Genomic DNA, 6,416 nt, shown 5'->3' on the forward strand with positions numbered 1-6,416 from the left:
GTTGCTTCTCTGCTCACCGCTCAACTGCTTGTATCCCCAACATTCAGCTGCTTGGATCCGCGACACTCAGCCGTTTGTGTTGCTCTGCCAGCTGAAGCCTTTTATAGACACAGGATAGGGGCCGGGGGGAGGCCCAAAAAGCCACATTTGGGCAGAAAAATGGGATCAGCTGTTTTCACTTAGGGCCACAGTTCCAGGCTTAAGGCTGGGGTTTAGCCAGAAGCCCAGCCCTTCTGTATCGCTGAAACTAGAGGAGTACATCACCATAGCCGGCTAATGTTGGTATTTTTTGTAGAAATGGGTTTTCACCATGTTCAAGGCTGGTCTCGAACTCCTGGGCTCAAGCAGTCCACCTGCCTCGGCCTCCCAAAGTGCTGGGATTACAGGCATGAGTCACTTCATCCGGCCTGTTTTTTCTTACATTTACCTTTAACCCTGATCTTTCCTCAAGCTCCCACAGTCCCTTTATTAGCACGCCCTAATTTCCTTTCCCTTTTCTTCATCCTCTCATGCAGTGATTGGCTTTGACACTGTCTGTAAAGGAGGGTGGTCTCAGGGGTGTTAGAAGTTCAGAGCTGATGACATGGAAGAGGTTTTTTCCTCTGACTGTTCCTCTCACTGTTTTTTCCTCTGGTTGTCTACTTTTTTCCTCAGCCTGGCTCACACGATGGCCCCACAGCATCTTGGAGGATGCTTCAGAACCTTTGCTCTGCATTTGAAGGCTTCATCTATTTCAGGGCCATAATTCTCACTGAACTGTTTTCTATATTTTTATTTATTTATTTATTTATTTTGAGACAGTTTTGTTCTTGTTGCCCAGGCTGAAGTGCAATGGCTCAATCTTGGCTCACCGCAACCTCCGCCTCCTGGGTTCAAGTGATTCTCCTGCCTCAGCCTCCCAAGTAGCTGGGATTACAGATGTGTGCCACCATGCCCAGCTATTTTTGTATTTTTAGTAGAGACGGGGTTTCACCATGTTGGGTCAGGCTGGTCTCGAACTCCTGACCTCAAGTGATCCACCCACCTTGGTCTCCCAAAGTGCTGGGATTACAGGTGTGAGCCACCGTGTCCAGCCTATTGTTTATGTCTTACATAATCCAATCCCTTATGTTTTAAAATCAGTGGTGTTCAATATCTAACTCAAGTTTGTTCAACAATCCACACCAGTGACACAGCATATGTGTCATGAGCCAGATCGTGTGGTCCAGGAGCTCACGGCACAGCAGCTTGGCCTGGCGGCGGGTGACCCGGGGGCCCTGAAGCTTGGAGAGGGTCTCTGTAGGGGCACTAAGGGAGGCTTATTTTCCTATCTGTATCTCATCTGCTTATTTCCAAGTTGCAACACTCCCCTTCCTGGTGGGCTATCAAAGGACTTTGGGTGTGTGGCTCTCCCAGGCTTCCTTCCCTCCTTATGACAGTGCTGGAAAAACTGGCCAGTATGGCTATTATTCTGGATGGTTTTTTAAACGACAATAATTGGTGCTGATGGGGGAGTTTCAAAGACTCTCCCTTTTTCTTCTTAATTGCAATAGATCTTACCACCAAGGCCAAGGAATCAATGTAGATTGATTCTACATTAATTGCATATTCAGGTTCTGGGGCAGTGCCCGCCAGATGAGTCAGTAGACCCAGTGGAATCAATGTGAGCCAGACATGGGCCAGAATTGCATTTACTGTCTGAACCCCACTTGCCTCCATTCCCACAGGGGTGTGTCACGGCTCTGAGGATGAGCAATGCCATTATGTAAGAAAGTAACCGTAAGGATCAATGGGAAAGCCTGGGGCAAACATTACTACTTACAGCCCTGAGGCTGCCAGGCTTCTCCTCTTGAGGATCCAGCCTCTTCTTCGGTCACTGGATTCTGGGCTTGAAAAATATCTCAGGCGCCCCAAAAAAGAACAAGGGATTGTAACTTTTTAATTATTTTTTTACAGTTTTTTTTAGAGATAAAGTCTTGTTTTGTCACCCAGGGCGAAGTGCTGTGGTACAATCAGAGCTCACTGCAGCCTCGAATTTCTGGGCCCAAGGGATCCTCTGCCTCAGCCTCCTAAGTAACTAGGACGACAGGTGTGTGTCACCGCACCTGGCTAATTTTTTTTATTTTTGTAGAGATAGGGTCTCACTATGTTGACCAGGCTGATCTCGAACTGCTACCCTCAAGCGGTCCTCCCACCTCGAAGTGCTGGGATTGCAGGCGTGCACCACCATGGCCTGCTTGGAATCGTGTATTTTTATTATGGCAGCTGCCCTCATCCATCCTTTAATTTTTGCTTGTGTAAGCTGATCAGTGCTCATCCACGTGATGGCCCTCCAAAGCACCCTGGGAACACCACGTCTATGAAGCATCTCCAAAGCTCTGTGTGAACTTGGTCCTTCAGCTGACCTTCTGATCTTGCCTAACCATTGTGCCCCCTCACTTTTTTTTTTTTTTTTTTTTTGAGACGGAGTCTCGCTCTGTCGCCCGGACTGGAGTGCAGTGGCCGGATCTCAGCTCACTGCAAGCTCCGCCTCCCGGGTTCACGCCATTCTCCTGCCTCAGCCTGCCGAGTAGCTGGGACCACAGGCGCCCGCCACCTCGCCCGGCTAGTTTTTTTGTATTTTTGTAGTAGAGACGGGGTTTTACTGTGTTAGCCAGGATGGTCTCGATCTCCCGACCTCGTGATCCACCTGTCTCGGCCTCCCAAAGTGCTGGGATTACAGGCTTGAGCCACCGCGCCCGGCACCCCCTCACTTCTGACAGCAAAGTGTAACCACCTGATCCCTATTATTTGGGGATCCGATCATCCCTGTTGTCACAGAGATCCCAGTTCTATAATGACCATCAGTGCTGGTCTATCGAGAACAGCTGAACCACTGAGACTCGCCAGACTTTTCAACAATGCTGGTGTCCCTCTCCCCAGTTCATTCCTGACCACTCCAGGAAGTGGCATGTACTTCAGACTCTCCTGCGGAATATCTGGTGAATTTTCCAGCCTCACATAGCGCGAATATGCTCTAGTATACCCACTTCTCTGACCTTTGTGATCTTTTCTTCCACCGCGTGCCACAGTAGTTCTGGTACATTGACTTGGTTTGACATGGATCATTGCTTTCTCCAGCCTCCCAGAAACCACACTAGCAACACAGTAGTTCTTCATCCTGGGATCCTTGCCAGAGTATTAAATCTTGTATCCTGAGAGAGTGTCCTCATATCCATCAAATTTCCCTTGCCCAGCTCTGCACTCCACCCCTGTGTTGAAAACGTACCGAGGATCTGTTTTATTCAGGTACGGTGGGACAGCAGACGTGGAAATGACTGTCCTGAAGGAAGTTCATACTCACACATCCCTGAAACAGGAGGTGCAGCACACCATGCGGGGCCAGTAGGGAAGGACCAGGGATGCTCAGGAGTGGTAAGAAGAAGAGGCAGAGCAGGCCCAGAGCCTTTCTTGGGGTTTTCTCAGGAAAGCATGGGCGAGGCAGGGTAAGTACGCCAAGTAAGTACAGTGTTGGAGAGTCTGAATAATTTCAGCTGGCTCTGGGTACGGGGGTGACCCCCATTTGTCCAGTGACTGCCCTGGGGCAATTTAGGGCTAGGGGAATATTAGCTTGGTGTGTGAGAGTTTTTTATTTTATTTTATTTTATTTATTTGAGACAGGGTCTCACTGTGTTGCCCAAGCTGGAGTGCAGTGGCTAGTCACAGGCACAATCAGAGCACATGGCAGCCTCAAACTCCCGGGCTCGAGGGATCCTCCTGCCTCAGCCTCCCAAGTACCTGGGACTGCAGGCACGCACCACCATGCCAGGCTGGTGTGTGAGAGTCTGATAAAAGAGATGGCTGGGACTGTGGCTGTGGATTGGCTGGTTTGTATATCAAATGCATGCTCACAGGGAGGTCACTTGCTATCTCTAGGAATTAGCTGGCCCTGGGAGCCTGTCCAGAATGAAGGCCCCGAATGCCAGAGCATTCAGAGTACAGAAAGTAAGAAAACACTGTCAGCACAGCCCCCAACCTCCCACCCTAACCCCAGTCCCTGACTCTGCGCTCTCAGAGCCCAGCCCTGTCTGTACTCCGCTGGCTTCTGCCCACTGAGATAAGCTTGACCCTGCAGCCCTCTCAGTGCATCGTTCTTTTTCTCCCGTCACAGGCCCTGCACCTCCCCAGGTGGGTTATAGAATATAGTTATTGACCTAATGGTTAAGAGGGCAGACCCTGAAGAGGGTGCCTGCTGTCTTGCAGGGACATGGCCGCTGCACTGTGTTCAAATAAATGGGGTGGGTGCTAGCCCTTAGTATGGCGGAGGGGGCCATTCCCTCGGCTCAAAGGGTTCTGGGGAATCGGGATTTTCAAGTACATTGATGCGTGCGTTTCAATCTCATATGTCCAGGTTCCACTTTCTGCTCATCAGAACCCTGACCTGGGCAAAGCAGACCTACCTAGGATGAGAGTTCAACACTTTGTAGAATTCCGCTACTCTTATGATTAAAAACCGGGCCTGATCCTCAGCTTTTTCTGCCCTCTGGTGACTGAAGATGAGGATTCCCTTATATCTTGCCAAGGTCTCTGGTTTTCATACCTAGCTGGTCATGGGTGCCTTCACTGTCAGCCTTTCATCTTTCAAAGCAGCAGTTGCCCCTGCAGCAGTCATCCAATTCCACCGTCCTTCATTCTCCCCATGTTTCTCAAATGTCTAATACATTTCAATGGCTACTGTATTCCCCTCCACTCATTTGCCATCCAAATTCACTACTGGCAGAAGTTTTAACAATTGCACCACTGCCTTTTACCAGAGCTAGGCTGTGCCTCCCCTACCAGCAGTTATGAAGTCCTCATGGCCAACCAGAAACACAGGTGACTCAGCTGCAGAATCCCATCTTAACATCTGCTTTCTTGTAATATCCCTTTTGAAATCAATTGTTTTAAATTATTTGTAGAGGCAGGGTCTCCCTGTGTTGCTCAGGCTGGTCTCAAACTCCTGGGCTCAAGCCATCCTCCTGCCTCAGCCTCCCAAAGTGTTGGAATTGCAAGTGTGAGCCACTGCAGCAGGCCGTGTCGAAATACCCTTGATGTCCCCACTTACAGGTTGATTCCTGGGGAAACAGGGTCTGAGATGGAAGTTAGCATGCAGGATGCCTGCTGGAGTTCTCTTGGGATTAACACCCCAGGAGAAAGGGTGACCTCAGCTGACCCTGTGGGCCTTCAGAGTTGTCAAGATTTGGGGCACAGGGTCCAAGCCTTTATACCTCTGCAATGAACAGTCATCAGATACCAACTGCCCTTACAAAAGGACATGACCTTAAGGAAGAGGATCTCTGCAGCCAAGAGCAATTTCTGGAGAGGATAGACAGCTGAAGGCTCTCAGCCAGCAGCACTCCCAGAGTCCCTCAGATTTGCAGGGCAATCTGGATGGTGCACCAAGCCTCCCCACACCTTGCAATCTGGGCTTGATTTATCCTAACATATTCATCACCCATCAAGGTGCATGCTGCCTGCTTGGACATATGGTCTCTCTTTTATGATTTTTTAACCTGTATTTATATTTCATGCTTCATGGCAGAATTATTTAACTTAAGGGCCTTAAATATTCCTCACCCAAAACACAAGGAAAGGGATGGGGAACATTATCTTCCCATGGGTCGTTTTTCTAGAGACAAATGGACTGACGTAGATGGAATAATTCTCATCTAATGAGCTTAGAAAAGAATCTGGAAAGTCAGGGTACAGAAGGCTGATCATTTTGATTAGAAATACTTGAGAGGGATTGTTGGATAATCCCACTAACCACGAATCTAGAAGAACAATGTGACACTGCATTAAATTTAACATTTCACCTTGGCTATGCTAATCACTTGGTAAGTTCGTTACCGTTTGAGGTTCTAAAAGTAGGTAAAAAGTCAACGAGCCTGGCTGAGCGGCCAAGGCTGAGGCAGGAGGATCACTGGAGGCCAGGAGTTTAAGACTAGCCTGGGCCACACAGCAAGACCTCATCTATTAAAAAAAAATTGAATGAAACTACCCTTCAACCATTCTGGTTCAATTCTTAAAAAAGTTTTGTGGGGAGGGGTAGTTCCTTTTCACAGAGGGCATTGATTAAAAAGCATTGCTCAATAATGAATGATTATTCATTTATTCATTTAGGGCCTGGCTAGGCCTTAAAGGTATTTTTTACAGGAAGTCTTTGCCACAGAGGAATTTGGCTTATGATTTCACAGCCACTGATAGGGTGTCCAGGTCACTTGGTTTCACTTGGGCTAGGCCATCCCAGGTGTGAATAAAAAGAAATGGTCTCAAAGTTCAGCCTAAACCCATGGGCCGTGAGGCTGCATAGGGCCATTTTCACTCCCAAGACTGGAATGCTGTGCGTACGGGAGCCATTGTCCGTTCATGGTCTACAGCGATTCCAGTGCCTACAGTTCGACCAATGCTCCCAGGGT

Source organism: Colobus angolensis, unplaced genomic scaffold (genome assembly GCF_000951035.1).
Source record: "Colobus angolensis palliatus isolate OR3802 unplaced genomic scaffold, Cang.pa_1.0 Scaffold40, whole genome shotgun sequence".
Taxonomy (NCBI): domain Eukaryota; kingdom Metazoa; phylum Chordata; class Mammalia; order Primates; family Cercopithecidae; genus Colobus; species Colobus angolensis.